At 45.3% G+C, this 17,394-nt stretch overlaps 1 protein-coding gene across 1 annotated transcript in view; it reads left to right on the top strand.

Moving 5' to 3' along the window:
- AGBL4 (AGBL carboxypeptidase 4) overlaps positions 1–17,394 on the top strand; it is a 1,386,151-nt gene that overhangs the window by 1,061,071 nt on the left and 307,686 nt on the right. The gene's annotated exons all lie outside the window — the stretch shown is intronic.

Below are 17,394 nucleotides of genomic sequence, written 5' to 3' on the forward strand. Positions count from 1 at the left end.
CATCTAAGGTCCATTTCCCTCTGAAAAAGATCTGAAAAATAGATGAACTTATTCTTCCCCCAAAAAAAGGGTAAAAAGATTTCATTAGGACGGTAGGAAAGGCAGAGACACAGACTGGCCAATAACCCTATCCCCTGTGTGGCAATAGGGAGGTTATCTCAGGAGTGTAGTGTTTCTCTCTGAGGAGCAAGGAATTGGTGCCCTATATCAGGCATCCTAACCCCTGGGATCTGCATCAGAAACACTAGCCCCCAAAACATCTGGCTTAGAAAACTAACATCCAAGGGACCCAGAGTGCTATAGGCAATTGAGATTCCCCTTCTAAAGGCCTTATGTGCAATCTCCCTCATTACCAAGACCCAGCAAAAAAGCAATAGCTTGGGGGACGCCCTGGTGGCCCAGTGGTTCGGCGCCTGCCTTCAGCTTGGGTCGTGATCCCAGGATCTGGGATCAAGTCCCACATTGGGCTCCCTGCGTGGAGGCTGCTTCTCCCTCTGCTTGTGTCTCTGCCTCTCTCTCTGTGTCTCTCATGAATGAATGAATGAATGAATGAAATAAATAAATAAATAAATAAATAAATAAATAAATAAATAAATAAAATCTTTAAAAATAAAGTAAAATAAAAGCATCTGCTGGAGAGGCAGGGGACAGCTGAAACCTCCTGGAGTTGGAGATGCTGGCAGACACATTTTACCCTCTCTACATATCCTGCTGGCATAGATGCAGCACCCTCCTGTTGCCTTGCTAAAACAGGCAGGGGCAGGCAGTCATGGCACTGTCCCACTGCCCTGCTGAAGCTGGAGAGAGTGCAGCTGGTTGCAGCACTGCCATGCTGCCTGGCTGGGGCGGGCCAATGAATACTTCTGGCATTCTCCGGCTCCCTAGCAAAAGCCAGGGGGCATGGGTTTTGTGACACTCACCTGCTCCCTGACTAGGGCTGGCAAGCACAAGTGGTTGCAACATTTTCCCATTCCCAGCCTACAGCCAGCAAGAATACAGACAAGCCACCATCCCACTTCTTTCCTGAAGCCCATGGGCACACACAGCCCAGCCCTTTTCCCATTGTCTTTCTGAAGCCAGCAGAGATACCCTGCCCCCAGCACTCTCGAGCCGCCTATCTAAAGCCAGTAGGTGCACATGGTCCACAAAGGGGATATCCCTTGGTCGCCTGGCCCACGTGGCCAAGGGGGCTGGCCTTTATGAGCTCCAAGAGAATGTAACCCTCAAAAAGACAGTTCTTGGCGGGCTACCACCCCCAGAGCACTGCACAGGCAGTAGACTGAAAAGCAACATCGGTCTTCCTATGAAAAAGGCCTGTTTACTTGGCTTGGAGCTTCAGGGTAGCCTTTAGGCTTCCCACACATCTAGGGCTAAAGAGGCACGCCTGGGGAAGGTAAGCAGGGAGATACCATCCTTGTGCACCGGGTTGGCCTTGCTTCAACTTGAGAGGACCTTTCAGAAAAGAGATTATACATACACTCATCTAGAACCCCAATTTTTCTAACTGTGACCCAGAGAACACCTCCTGATCTCCTGGTCTCGAGACCAGTAGAGATTATGGTTGGGGGCCCCCAGGGCTATATAGACAGTTGATCCTTGAACAAATGTGGGTTTGACCTTGTGGGTCCACCTATAACCAGAGTTTTCTGTATAAATGCAGTGCAATACTATAAATGTATTTTCTCCTTTGTATGATTTCTTAACATCTTTTCTCTAGCTCACTTTATTGTGAGAATATAGTATATGATACATATAACATACAAAATGTGTGTTAACCATCTCTTTACATTATCAGAAGGCCTTGGTCACCAGTAGGCTATTAGTAGTTAAGTTTTTGGAGAATCAAACGTTATACATGGATTTCCAACTGTACGGGGAGGCTGGTGCCCCTAACACTCATGTTTAAAGCTGATGTAGCTATACTCATATCAGACGAAAGACTTTAAAGCAAAGGTTGTAATAAAAAACAAAGAGGGGCACTACCTAATGATAAAAGAGGTCATTCTAGCAAGAAGATATAGCATTTATAAATATATATATGCATTCAGCATAGGAGTATAAAAAATATAAGGTAAATATTAACAGACTTAAAGGGAGAAAATGATAGCAATACAACTATAAAGGGGATTTTTTAAAGATTTTATTTATTTATTCTTGAGAGACACAGAGGCAGAGACGCAGGCGAAGGGAGAAGCAGGCTCCATGCAGGGAGCCTGACATGGGACTCAATCCCGGGTCTCTAGGATCACGCCCTGAGCAGAAGGCGGCGCTAAACCACTGAGCCACCCGGGCTGCCCAATGGTAGGGGATTTTAACAACCCACTTATACCCATAGATAGTTTATCCAGGCAGAAAATCACTAAGGAAACATCAGCCTTAAAGAATACAGTACATTAAATGGACTTAATAGATACATACGGATATTCCATTTAAAGGCAGCAGAATACACATTCTTCTCAAGTGTACATGAAACATTTTTCAGGATAGATCACATGTTAGTCCTCAAAACAGTTTTCAGTAAAATTATATTAAGCTTCTTTTCTAAACACAGTATGAAACTAGAAATAGTTACAAGAAGCAAACTGGAAAAAACTACATTGAGATTAAATAACAGTTTACTGAACATCTGGGAGAATCTAAAGTACCTAGGGACAAATAAAAACAGAAATACAATATACCAAAATCTGTGGGATGCAGCAAAAGTGGGTCTAAGAGGGAAATTCATAGCAATACCAGCTTATCTCAGGACAAGAGAAATCTCAAACAATTTAATTTTACACCTAAGGAACTAAGAAAGCAAGAAGAAACAATGCCCAAAGTTAGTAGAAGGAAGCAAATAATAAAGATCAGGATGAAAATAAATGAAATAGAGACTAAAAAGACAAAAGAAAAGATCAGTGAAATTAAGAGCTGCTTCTTTGAAAAGGTAAACAAAATTGCCAAGCCATTAGCTAGACTCACCAAGCAAAAAGAAGCAGGGCTCAAAGATATAAAATAAAAAATGAAAGAGAACTTACAGCTGATACCACAGAAATACAAAGGATCATAGGAAGCTACTCTGAACAGTTATATACCAACAAATTGGACAACCGAGAAGAAATGAGTAAATTCCTAGAAACTTACAATCTCCTAAGGCTTTTATTTGTTGGGAGGTTTTGGAGTACTGACTCAGTTTCATTACTAGTGATAAGTCTATTCAGATGTTCTATTTCTTTCTGAAATATAGTGGAATACTGTTCAGCCATAATAAAGAGTGAAGTTTTGCCATTTGTAAGAACATGGACGGATTTTGAGGGTATCATGCAAGTAAAATAAGTTAGAGAAAGACAAATAATAAGTAACATTATGTTTGGAATCAAAGAAACAAGACAGAACAAAACCCAGACTCACAGACACAGAGAACAGATGGGTGGTTGCCAGAGAGGAGGGGCTGATGTACAAAATAGGTAAAAGGGATAAAGAACTACAAAATTTCAGTTATAAAATAAGTCTTGGGGATATAATGTATAGCATGTGGAATATATCCAATAATACTGTGTTTAACTTTAAGATTTTATTTATTCATAGACACACACACACACAGAGAGAGAGAGAGAGAGAGAGAGAGAGAGAGAGAGGCAGAGACACAGGAGGAGGGAGAAGCAGGCTCCATGCAGGGAGCCCAAATGGGACTCGATCCCTAGTCTCCAGGATCATGCCCGGGTCGCAGGCAGCGCTAAACTGCTGTGCCACTGAGGCTGCCCCCATGTTAACTTTTTATGGGGACAAACGATAATTAGACTTACTGTGGTGATCATTTCACCATGTACACATATGTCAAATCTCTGTTGTACACTGGAAACTAACAGAATATGGTATGTCGGTTATACCCTCGGTAAAAAAAAAAAAAGAGTAGAGAAAGTAGCAAAATCATATTTATGGCATGTATGGCATATTTGTTTTCTGTATGTAATTATTACCCTTGGAGTACAAGCACAGCAACGTAGACAGGGACAGGGAACAGCATGGAAAACATGGGAACAGTTGTTGAGACATTTTGGTTTTCATGTGTATTTTTCTCTTTATTTTGATATCATTAATATTATTTAATAATACTATGTACTGTGTAAAGAGTACTTTTAAGGACACGGGCTTTATAATCAGAAGCTCAGCTTAAATCTTAGCTCCGTCATGTACTAGCCATGAGGGTAGGGAACTTAACCTTTTTTGAGTGTCAGTTTCCTCATCTCTAAAATGAGGGTTAAAAACCAGCATTATGAGAGTTCTGGGAGGAAAAAGGAGTAAACAGTAAAGAAGGCAATTGTTACATAGATGTTCAGTTATGTTTTTTTATGTCTTAAGTTTTTTTCTAGAAAGGATTTACAAAGATATACACAGGGGTACACACACATCAGAAAATTTGAAATAAATTAAAAATAGGTTAGGAAGACTTAATAAGGGAAAATAAGAGCAGTTTAATAAATGTTAATTCCCATCACTTCCCCAATTCCTGTCTATTCAAGGTGTAATGGGATTTAAGAATATTCTGTCTCCATTGTTTAGAAAGCAGAGATGAATGAGGCTTGTTTTTCAAAAGCAAAAGAAAAGGAAAAATGAGAAAGAGACATCTCCCCACCCCTCTCTACTCCTAAACACAAGACAAGACAACACACACACACACACACACAGGCACAGCCTCTCATCAGACTTCAAGATGTGTCTGGAGTTCCAAGAAAATAACATTTTGGTCTTTTTTTATGGTGAACACATTTGCTTTCCCCACGTAACAAAAGGTATCATTTTGCTTTTAATTATGGGTTGTTATTATGCATTGCTTTTATTTGGCAAAGATGTTTGTTTCAGGAAAATTAATTTAGACAGTTCCATTTTTCAAATAACAATACCTTCTGTCCCAGGCTTACAAAGAACAATTAGATCTGGATTCTTTCCCCACAATCAAGCTGGCAATTTCTTGTGGAAAGTCGTGGTCAATCAGCATGGAATGGAGCTTCCAAGAGAGCCAGTCAAATGCAGAAAATAGACTTTTATGGCCTGGCACTTTTACTTCCTGCAGTATATATAACTCTGACATCGTGCAGAGGCATTACTCTGGCTGGGCAGGAACACAGATTAATGTTGCCTCACTTTCAGTGCCAGAGTTTTATTCTGAATGTCATGATATTTTTCGCAGGAACTCCACAGTTTCATGCAATTCAGCAAACATGACTGAGGGCCCCGCTCTGTGCCAAGTACGGTGGTAGGAGCTGGAGATACCGATCTGAATCACACAGCATCCTTGCCGCAAGAGCTCCCGGCCGGATGACTCACAGATAATTGCAACCCACAGGGATAATACATCTACGGCCAAAGGTAGCACAAGGTGCTGAGGAGCCTTGAAGAGACACCTAACCCAGCCTGGGAGAGGAGGAGGAGGTGATGCTACAAGAGAACAGCCCTAAATAGAGAAGGAGGGGAGGAGAGGCTTGGCAAGCAAGGATTCTTGGAATTAAAAATAAAAGTCTTACCAGACCATGTTCCATGTATATGGAGGTTACGTGTCAAGCACTAGGCTAGCTGCTTTACTAGTGGGGGGGGGGGGTGCTAAACCCATTTCAAAGTATTTTACTGGTTTAGCTAGTGTGTGGTAGAGACAGATTCGGAGAAGGCAAAAGATCAGCCCATCCAGCAAGTAAGTGGCAAAGCTGCATCCAGGACACCTGGCTCCTGGCTTCCAGGTGTTTCTGACCTATTGCTTGATTGGGTCCTCACCATGGTTCTGTGCAGAGCTACTGTGAACTCCTTTGCACACTGCCTAAATCTCAGGAAGAATGGGAACAAAAGGATTTTGCTGAGCACTTACTTGAGTGCAATAAAATCTTTTTAGAAGTCAGATCCTCCAAGCTCATCTACGTAAGTAGGGGAGAGTGACCTTGATACTCTCAAAAATTGGAAACTTTAATATTTTATTGAGTCCTATATTTCATCTTAAAAAAGGTGTGGATTTTATATTATATCCCATAATATAATAATGTTTGTTGTATTATAAAAATTCTGAATGAAATGATGTTTTGGGTTAAAGACTCTTCTTATCCCCGTTTTAGACACATGAAATAAGAGGTTATGTAGTTTGTTGAAGGGCCATCCCCCTCATGAGTGTCTGAGCTGAGGTTTGTAGCCATTGTCTGTCCTTTGCTGTCATCCATGACACAGACCTACAGCTTCTTGTTCTGGCCCCAGGGCTCACCACCACCACATGTCACCTATGCTGTGCCCCCGAGGCCCTGTTCAAAAAGTATCATAGGGATCCAAATATAGCTCTGCTGATATTTCACTGCATGACCTAGCCAAAACCTTCACCCTATATCTAAGGACCCTAAGGAAAGATTTCCCTCAGACCTCAGGTCAAGAAGGGTGGATTCTATAATTCAACCCCCAATTCTGTACTCGGGTTTTTAATTATTTTTTGTTGTTTTGTAACCAGGTTTTCCACGATACTGATACTGAGGTTGCTAAAAAGATGAGAGCCAAATTCATACCCCACCCCTAGCAAGTGAACACAGTTATCTTAGGATGTGAGTTGTGAGTTATGACCTCATGCCTAGCACCAGCTGATTTCTCCTGGCCTTGTGGTTCTTTTCCTCCATGTCTTTCGTTACATGGTTTTTATTTTGTGGCATTCCTTCATTGTAAGCTTCTCCAAATTCTTCTTTGGAGTGAGTGTTATATACCAAGTTTCATACCAAATATGAAAATAAACAAACAGTTGATGTTTCCGGAAGATACCCAGTAGTCTTAAGAACTATTTATTGCTCAAGTGGGCCTCATGGCCAATCCAGACTCCTGTCCTATCTTTCCTTAAAAGTTGACCCCACTTTCCCAGTGAAAAGTAAAATAGCTTTTATACTTTCAGGGCCATTTCAGTTACCACCACTTGAACGAGGTCCTCTTGATAACTCCTCAGTTAAAGCCAGTTCAAGCAAGTAAACAACATGACACTGGAACTCAAAATAAATTTCTAACAAAATCCTCTCCTGCCCCATTCCCTTGCTTCCTTAAATTTTTTCTAGGCATCTGTGCTTTTCTAGGCACTGAGATATAGACACAGATCCCCCTTTTTTTCCCTCACTCCACTGAAGGAGGTGTGCAAGCAAATAGTACAGAACAATGTGAACCAGGTGACCTCAAGCTGTTCCCTTTCCCTCCAAGGACTCAGTCTACTTTGTTTTGACAGAAGGTAGTTTTGCTAAGTGATTTCCAAAGCTCCTTGCTCTGACACCCCAGAGGCTGTGTTATGGGATGGCCACTCTCATGCTGCATCCTGGTGACCTTAAGGATGAAGAGTAATACAGTTTTATTGAAGTATAAGCTGAGGGCATATTTTTAAACTCTGAAGTTTGATCCTGTAAAAGAAAGTTGTGAGTTGCTCCAAACCTATAAAGAAGGAGCATTTCCAATCATGTAACTTGCTCTGGTAGTAATATAAAATGGTACATCTGCAACAGAATTCTTGAAGCCCTATCAGAAGGCAGATACAGGGAAAATACAGAGGTATGAAAAATATGCAGCTCCTGACCTGGGAGGAGAAGACAGGGGATAAGAGATGGAGAGAGGAGAGGTGGAGGTAGGGAGGGAAAAAAAGGCCAGTATGTAAACACCTAATTATAATGTGAGACACTATTAAATCAATACCTAGGTGCTATGAGGTCCATGGGTGCACTGAACTGTTGGGGGGGGGGCGGGGAGCATCTGTCATTTATGTATACATCCTCTCCAGCTCTGAGCTGCACCATCACTTTATTTTTTTAAGATTTTATTTATTTATTCATGAGAGACACACAGAGAGGCAGAGACACGGGCAGAGGGAGAAGCAGCCGCCCTGTGGGGACACTGATGCAGGACTCGATCCCAGGACCCCAAGATCACGACCTGAGCCGAAGGCAAACGCTCAACCCTGAGCCACCCAGGTGCCCCTGCACCATCACTTTAGATTCCATGCCTGTTGTTGCAGGGCTCGCCCCCCCACACACACACACGGCCTCATATCGCTGGAGCAGAGGGTAGGGGAGCAACAATCTGTCCTGGCAGGGAATCTTCTGAGTCACGAATGGAACAGCCTTCCTCTTGCTATTTTTTGATGCACAGGTCTTTCCTCCAGAGCTGGGGAGGTTAAGTCCTTTAACACAAGCCCCATCTCTAACTGTTTGGGGTTTTAAGAATGAGACATGTGTCATTTCTCTCCGGCAGGAATGAGGGTTTCAGCTGTTTATCCAACTCTCCTTAAAAACCTGACCTACCCTTCCTCATGTAATCTTTTTTTTTTTTAAGATTCTATTTATTTATTCATGAGAGACACAGAGAGGGGCAGAGACACAGGCAGAGGGAGAAGCAGGCTCCATGCAGCGAGCCCGATGTGAGACTTGATCCCAGGACCCCGGGATCATGCCCCGGGCTGATGGCAGACCCTCAACCGCTGAGCCATCCAGGTGCCCCCTGTATGTAATCTTTGAACACACATTTAACCACAGTCCACTCTGCCAGGGATGCTAAACCCTGTCCTTTCTGTCACGGAATCTAGACTGCAATCAGCATGACAGCAATCAAATATAAACACAGGTAGATGGGGGTGCCTGGCTGGCTCAATTGGTGGGGCATGCAACTCTTGATCTCAGGGCTGTGGGTTTAAGCCCCACACTGGGTGTAGAGTTTACTTTAAAAAACAAAAAAATTGGGGATCCCTGGGTGGCTCAGCGGTTTAGCACCCGCCTTCAGCCCAGGTCCTGATCCTGGAGACTCAGGATGGAGTCCCACGTCGGGCTCCCTGCATGGAGCCTGCTTCTCCCTCTGCCTGTGTCTCTATCTCTCTCTCTTTTTCTCTGTGTCTCTTATGAATAAATAAATCAAATCTTTAAAGAAAAAAAAGTCTTTGAAAGAAGCACACAGGTGAATGTAGAATTCCACGCTATGACCACAGTGAAGGAAAAGGACAAAGGGTCCCTCACTCGTCAGTGTGGCCTTGCCACTCCCCGCGTGCCGGGCTATTCCCATTGCGCAGCATCCCCCACCACAGCTCACGCTGCCCCTCGGCCTACAAACCTGGGAGTCAGCCAAGATGCTCCCCTCATTTCTCACCATGACGGCTCTCCTAGCCAAGCATAGGCTTCAAGGGTCAACAGTATCAGTTTGAATCTAGACTCTTCCACTTAGCAGCTGGGAGCTCGGGCAAGTAATCTAACCTCTCTGCTCTCAGCTTGTTCATTTGTAAAAAGGGGTAACAGTGGCTGCCTCAGAAGGTGGCGAGCCCTGGCACGTAGCAAGTGCTCAGTGAACAGCAGGGGCTGCAGCCCTCGCTGCTAGTCATTCCACTTCCAAATGGCTTTGCAGCTTCTGTGCTTCTCTCCATTTCCACTTGCCCTGCCTTGTAGAGACTGCTAGAGGCTGAACGAAAACGCTCCTTTAAGCTGCCCCGGGGATGAAAGCCACTTGCATGCCTGACTTTTCCAAGAACAGGAAGCTCCGAGCAGAAACCACTCGGCAAAATATATTGAAGGGATCTCACACGTGCAGCCCCAGCTTTTGTCTGCCACCCCAGTCTGCTTCCTGTGGAATTAACCCCTCGTCGGGGATTCTCTTTCTGCCTTGAGTGAGGCTCACTCTGTCCCCGAGGAAAAGACTAACGCACTTTTTATTATCCTGATGAGAGTAGGTGCCCAAAGGGAGGCTGAGCCTCAGCCACTGCTCAGGTTCCCCTAGAAGGTGATGGGGTTTGGGGATGCCTGGGGTGTATCCGGGCGGCAGCCTGTGGGCCGGGTAAGGCTGGAGGGGTACTTGGAACCCTGGTCATATTACCTTTTCTCATTTTTCTTTGGAGCACTTACTATAATTGAGGTTAATTCATGATATATGATTATTTGCTTCATATGTCTGTCTTTTCCATTTCGCTATTAGCGATCTCTGAAAACAGAGGCTCTCTCTCTCTTGTCCTATCCTCAGGAACATGGCTGGCACAGAGTAGATGCTCTATTGATGTTTGTTGAATTAACCAACAAATAAATAAGTGAAGGGTCAAAGAGTGAGTGCACAGTGCTTTCTGGGAAAGCCACGGTGCATGGCAGTTGTTTAGCATGAGGAGCAGCAGAAAGAGGGCCCTGTCGAGGGCAGGAGGTGGGCTGGGGAGCAGAGAAGGTGACGGTACAGTCAGGCAAGTAGAAGGCTGGCACCCCACGTCAGAGCCGTGTGGGCATGAGCTCAGGGCCTCGAGATGGTGCTTCCCAAGTCTTCATAATCCCGGCTCCGTACCCCTGCCCCCGCCAGGTGAGAGCCAGTCCTCTAGATATGACCCTGACCCACATGATTAGGCCCACCTTTGTTGTCTGGAGTTTGGTTCTGAACATAATGGGTAACCTTTTGTTTGTTTTCCAACTATAAGTTTATATTAAAATATGAAAACTACTTTTTCAAATAGCGCATAAAGCCTATGGAGATTTTTCACACCTTCCTTGAACGTCAAGCTAAGAAATCTACTCTTTATCAGAAATACAATGTGAATCATTAAATTATTCTGAGAAAGGAGAAATTTAATTTTTAGAATGATCAATCCTACAGTCAGTGAGGATGCCAGACTGAAATAAGAAAGATCAGAAGCAGCGAGTTTAGAGAGAGGCCAAAGGCATGGGAAATACTCTTCTAGGTGCAGGCTGTGCTGGGGGTAGGGCTGGGATGGGGCGTGAGAGCCCTAGATGCCTTGAAAAGGCATCCATGGGGCAGCCTGGGTGGCTCAGCAGTTTAAGCGCCTGCCTTCAGCCCAGGGCGTCATCCTGGAGTCCCGGGATCGAGTCCCACATTGGGCTCCCTGCATGGAGCCTGCTTCTCCCTCTGCCTCTCTCTCTCTCTCTCTCTCACTCTCTCTCTCACTGTCTCTCTCTCAGTCTATCATGAATAACTAAATAAAATCTTAAAAAAAAAAAAAGGCATCCACGGAGATGTGGCTCCATGGAGAGGGGAGCAACTGAACAAGAAAGCAGGATTGCAGGCAAAGGAGGGCCCAAGCCCTGGTTCCAGATGTGTGCCTGTGCCCCTGTGCCCCCTGGTTCTGGATGGTGTTGATCTGCAGGTCTACCCCGGGATGGCCGGCCTCCGGCTCGACGGGAGAATGCACAGGGATCCTGGTGCTCTTATTTAAATCATCTCCAGTCTATGCCACGAAAGACTGACTTTTCCCCAAATAGCTATTCTGCATGAAACACAGAAAGCAAAACAGAACACATAATCAGCGACTATTCTCTTCTACCACGCAGAACCCCACACATCAAACCAGCCCCTGAGCTCCCAGAACACCACGTCCCTTTCTCATTCTGAGAAGTAATTGCAGTGCAGTTCGTGACCAAAATGAAAAGTCCATTTTTAACCATTGCCTCATAATTATCCATCTAGATGAAGAAGGCCAAAGTCTCTGTGGTCCAATCCCTCGGTCCCCAAGGCAGAAACAGGATTCTGAGAAAAATTTGGGGGCCAGTGTGTGTATGTCTACTGGGAAAGAGGGGAACAAAACTAAAGACCTCTTCTGATGATTCAGTAGGGCCCTGTTTAGTTGTCATTCTGGTAACAGGTGAGCAGCAGATCTTTATGGAGCATCATTTGTTGGTCAGACACTGGGCTACCCGCAGGGAACAGGGAGCTCACAGTGGAGAGGAGAGGAGTAGGTGGGCCAGGGAAATTCAATGTGATGGTGCTCCGGTGGGGAAGGTCAGGGGCATAAGGACAAGATCCAGCCAGCCTTCGCAGATCTAGACAGACTTTACAGAAGGGTGGCATGCTAGTCAAGAGCTGGGTAACAATTAGAAATTAGCCAGGCAAAGCAGGTTGGATGCAGGATTATTGTTCCAAGAAGAGGGGATTGTGCAAAGGCCTAGAGGGGAGAGCACAGCAAATTTGGGGAACTAGAAGTGGTTCATCATGGCCGGAGCTCAGAGCCTGAGAGAACAGGAGCTAGCAGGCAGGAACCAGATCATGGACATTGTCCAGTAACAGCTCAAAGGTTACACTTTTTCCAGTAGGAACCCTGACAAGTTTTGAGATGTGCATTCTAGAAAGTTCACTCCAGGTGCAGCTGCAATGTGGACGAATGGAAGAGACAAGATTTGAACTAGGGAAGCCAGTTAAGATGCTGTTGTAAAAAACTAAGTGCCGTATGGTGAGAAGGCCAGAGTCTTACCCTGAGGGAGGGCAGAGCCGGAGCTGGGACTCATGATTCCTGGCTTTCGGCCAGGGTGCTTGCTCCCCTCTCTGCCTGGTGTCTCCCCTCCCCTCCAGCCCATGTTCAGAGGGATTCTTTCTCTTTTTCTCAGCTTCCCCTTCCTGTTAGTCTCCTGCAAGTTGGTCTACACTCTTTTTATGGATGAGGTATCTAACTGCCAGCCAGCCTAAGTAGCATGCCTAGGACAACACTGCTCAGTGATGTCAAAATCAGGATTCACACCCTTGTCTCATGTTGAGTTTGACTCTTTCTACAGAACACTCTCTGAAACTGCTGTGAGAGGGGCTTCAGATACGAAAAAGGAAGACCTTCCTGGTTGGATATTGCCTGGAAGAGTCTTCCCTGTATTCAGGGGCCTTTGTCTGCATCACAAGGCTGCAGTCGCTGGGCTTTTCAAACTGCCTCCTTGCAAAACAAATTACCAAGTAGTATTCTACTGATTATCTTGTTGATTAATGCCACTTTCCCTGAAAAGGGGGCTAGAAACAAAACCACAATTTTAAGAGCAAACATATCCATTATGACAAGAAATATATGTGATTTGCATTCTCATACGTCAGAACAAAGACTCAGCCTGAGACAAAAAATATAAAATTGCACGAGATTAAAAAGTACTTCATTCATTATAAATAGGATCTCGTTAAATTAAACACAAGCAAGAAAGATGACAAGAAAGTACACCAAAATGCTAACTGTGGCTCTCTCTCAGTGGTGGTATTTTGTTAATTTTTACTTTCTCAGTTTTCTGGGAATTTGGAAAATCATTAAAAATAAGCATGTGTTGTTTTCATAATTACAAAATTTTTAAAGATGGATCATTGAACTTGAGAAAGCAGTAGGTTTCATTGAGAATAATTGAACCCATAAAAATCCAAAATTCCTGGGTAAGGTTTCTAACTGACCCATTTTTCAGTATTTTCACCCTTGGAGCAGTTATCTGTGACCGGAATTGGAGTGACACCGCATTAACAAAAGAGCTTCCCCTGACTGCGTGGGGGAGTCAGGATAACCCCCGGAGCAGGTGTGCTGGCCAAGAGTTCCTCAAGCATCCACTCTAGGTACCTGGCTACCCTGGCTGGAACCCAACTCATAGAATGTTCCTGTTGCCCTGGGAACCCCCCATGCCCAGGGTCTTTATGCAGTCGTGACTCGGTGCTTACCATGTGGAGGTCAAGCACAGAAATGGGTGTCTCTGGATGTCTGTCGGGCAGCACCTTTACCAGGGAAGGCAGCGTGCAGGGCCCATGCACAGCCAAGGGTCTCCGTCAACTCGTGCCTGGCCCGCCTGGCGTACCCCCACTTCAGGAGGCCCCGAGATATGTGCAGGAATTCCTTCACCTGAGAAGGAACGTTCTCCCCAAACGCCCCTTAATCCCAGGCGTGTGCACACAGGTACACACAGGCACACGCCACCGCTGGCACACCCATGTAGGCCGCGTGTATCCCACCACCCAGGCAGGTGGGTCATGTCTCCTCTCCACAGGACAGGCCCCCATCGCTCTCTGTCAGCAGCTGACTCCGATCTGGTCGCCGTTCACCCCAGCGCACCCCACTGTCTCCGTAGCTGCCTGTACATTACATGCAAGTCATGCGCCCTAATCTTATAAACGTCGCACCGTTTTCGTTGACGGTCCCAAATGATGACAGAGGCCGACTACTGAGGGATGAAAAAATTCTCCTGCGCTCCGTCCCTTTTATTTTTGAAGGACTTTGACAGAATTATTTGGATATTCCAATTGCTTAGGGAAACTCATTGCACAGTGATTCTTGCAAGAATCTTTATTTTTGCTTTTTCATTCTCACCTACACACGGAAAAGGCAGATCTTGCAGTCCTGCCTTAAGAGCTGCAGTCTAAACAATAGCCTACACGGCCGTGCTTAGGCCACTAGGTGGTGCACACACATGTCTGTGCACTGGAGGTTCGGTGGGCCTGTCACCCGGTTAGACTGACTTCCCCACCATGGGAGGGGTACCGAGCAGGAGCTGCTGGAGTCCGAGACACACAGTGATCCTGTGGGTGGGGGGGAAAGAAGGAGGGTCTCCTATGGGAGGTGGACAGCAGTACTGCTGGCTGTGGAGAGGACAGGAACAAAATCATAAAGGCAAGAAAGCCTAAAGACGTGGCGGAGGGAGGCCTCTATAGCGGAAGGGGCTTGGTGCTTTCCATGCTGACTGATTCCTGCCTAATGGGGCCACAGCAGAGCGACACAACAGTTGAATCATTTGAACCAGATGACCTCAAACATTCCTTCCAGACCTTTGTGCTGGCGCTGGAAATGAATGAAATGCCAGTCTTATCCCTGGGTAAGGACCTCAGGAGAGAAGCAGAAGAAACAGTTAAAACAGGGTGTGATACAAAAGGTTGGCTTTGCAAGATGCATCAGAAGAACAAAGCGTGAACTGTTCAAAGGACAGAAGGTTTGGAAGTCAGTGTGCAGAGAAGACGTCGTGGGCGTCTCGAGCAGTGAGGGACGGGGGGCAACTCCAAGAAGGCAGTAGATGACGAAAGATTAGGCAGAGAGAACAGCATGAGCAAAGGCATGGGGTGGGAGGGTTAAAAGGATGATGTGGATCTCAGGAATGCTTCATTGAATTTAGCAAATGCTTCCTGAGGGCTACCATATGCCATGGACTGAATAATACACCGTCCAGGCCCTTGAGATGCTTTCCAACCGTGTGGAAGACACGCATCTCCTGAAAACTGCAATGTGAGAGGAGAGCCGAAAATGTGGTCCCTTCTGCATTCGGACTCTGTCCTTTGAGCCCCCGCGTGGTCTACAGGGATTCTCAGGGATCGGTGTGTACCAGAAGAGGGAGCCCACGCGCACGTACCTGGTTGCATTGGACTCCCTATCCCTAAAGGTATTTCACTGCCTCATTCTGTGGGTGTGAAGTTTGAGGCCAGAGACATACAGTAAGCTGTCCACACTCCACAGAGAAGCCAAGACACCAGCCCATGTCTGTCTGCCTCCTGTCAGGTTTCTTCTCTCTTTTTTTTTTTCTCCACTGGAGTCTGGACACAGAGTCACCATTTAGAGATAGCACTTAATTAGGACATAGACTTTTTTCACATAAATAAACTTCTTTCACCAACCAGTCATCACAAAGTCAGGCTCATGGAACAATAGTGAGACACGCTGTATTCTTTCCTCATGCATGAGAGAAGCGCGGAGTCACACAGGTTGGCCTTGGCAAAGGCAGCTTGAGCCAGTCATGCTACTGGCCTGGTTCTGTGTTTGGGAGGGAAGGCGGTCTGGCTCCAGCATTCCTTCTAGCTTGTGGGTGGGGGTGTTTCTTTTCAGAGTGAGGATGTGTGTTCACAATGTAGGTCAGTGACATATTGGAGTTGCATTGTTTGCTTGAAAATGTCAACTGGAATGAGTTAGGAACTGGCAGGAAAACACTGATGTTGACTGAGAAGTCTGAAGGGATACAGATCTGCTTTTAGGCTCATGAGAAGTCATTGAAGTAAGGGGTAGCGGAAATCTTAAAAAGGTTTTGACCGGCACAGATCAGAGTTAGAGGAGGAAGAATACATGAGGGCAAGGAGATTTGAGACCAGGTCTTATGAGGAAAGGACATAGGAACTGGGCATATTTAGCCTGGAGAGAAGACACAGATGTGCAGATGCCCAAACTGTTGTTGTGGGCCGAGGCAACTAGAAACAGTGATGATGTCACAGGGAAGCTGCTTTTAACCCCGCTCAAAGTCCTGCTAACCAACTGATAAGAAATAGGGAGTTTCTCATCAAGAAAAGGGATGAAAAAAGCAGTTCATACAACTTGGTGGAGTCATTGCAGAGGGGATTCCTATCCTGATAGGAGGTCAAACTCAATGACCTTTGAGCTCCAATTATCCATAATTATTTTTTCTTTAAGATTTTTATTTTAGACAGAGAGAGAGAGTGTGCGCATGTGAGTGGGGGCGGGGAAGGAGAGGGAGAGAGAGAATCTAGGGCAGACTCCCTGCTGAGCATGGAACCCAACACGCAGCTCCATCCCAGGACCCTGAGATCATGACCTGAGCCAAAATCAAGAGTCAGGCCCTTAACTGACTGAACCACCCAGGTTCCCCCCAAGTGTCCATAATTCTATGAAAAAGGAAGAAATAGCTTATATAAACCAAGGGTTACATGGACGATAGTGATACCAACACCACCAACACAATACTGAAGATCTTTTTACTGAGCTTCTGTTAAGTATCAGACACCATCATAATGATTTATGCATATCATTATATTTTCGACTTTCAAGCCACCATCAGAACTGACTGAGTTCTAATCCTGGCCCTGCCATTTAATGAAGATGTGGTCTCAGGCAGATAATTTTCCTCTCTGAACCTCATGCAATACCAACCTCGCCCTATTGCCGAGAGTATGAAAAGAAATGTTACATTAAAGCCCCTGGTACCCTGTCTGGCCTATAGTTGTTACTCAAAAAGTGTTTCTGCCTTCCCATTTCTGTTTAAGCAGGATTTCAGGAAACTATTGTCCATTCTTGGAGAGAGGCAGGATAGAGCAGAAAATGCAGATAAGGTGAAATATGGCAAAGAATCCATTAGAAGAAATATTGGATAATCAGAAGCTCCTACAGTGTGTAGCCTAGAGCAGTGATTCTCAAAGTGGAGTTTGCTTGGTCCCCTCTTGAGAAAAAAAAAAAATACAGGTTTCCAGAACTGCTTATGGAAAATCAAGTGTAGAAAAGAGAAAGAAGTCCTCTGAGGCTTAAGAAATCCTGACTTAAATCTCTCAGAGAGTTGCTCACTGCCCCACCCCCAGCCTCCAATACCCACTTCTCCGTCTTCATGGTTCCCATAACATCCAGTTCGGGACAGAGCCTCCCTGTAGGTATGCTGTGATGTGGGGCAAGCCCACTGAGATATTGATCTCCTCAGCCCTTGGATCAGCAAGTGCTAGAGGCCTTCAAGCATAAGCAGCCTCATCCATATGGCCCAGTGTGCCAGACAGATATTTGCTGTGATTGTCGTATGGTACAAGGAGATAAGGATTCAATTAGAGAAGGAATGGTTTGATCATCAGTAATTAAAATTGTCATAGCATTGCTGAGTAAATTAAAAAAATAAACCCGCCCAGGAGTACCTTGGTTACAAAGGAATATAAGGAGGGTGGCAGTGACATGAGGACCCAAGGCAAAGAGGATTG

The sequence above is a fragment of the Nyctereutes procyonoides genome, unplaced genomic scaffold (genome assembly GCF_905146905.1).
Source record: "Nyctereutes procyonoides isolate TBG_1078 unplaced genomic scaffold, NYPRO_anot_genome, whole genome shotgun sequence".
Taxonomy (NCBI): domain Eukaryota; kingdom Metazoa; phylum Chordata; class Mammalia; order Carnivora; family Canidae; genus Nyctereutes; species Nyctereutes procyonoides.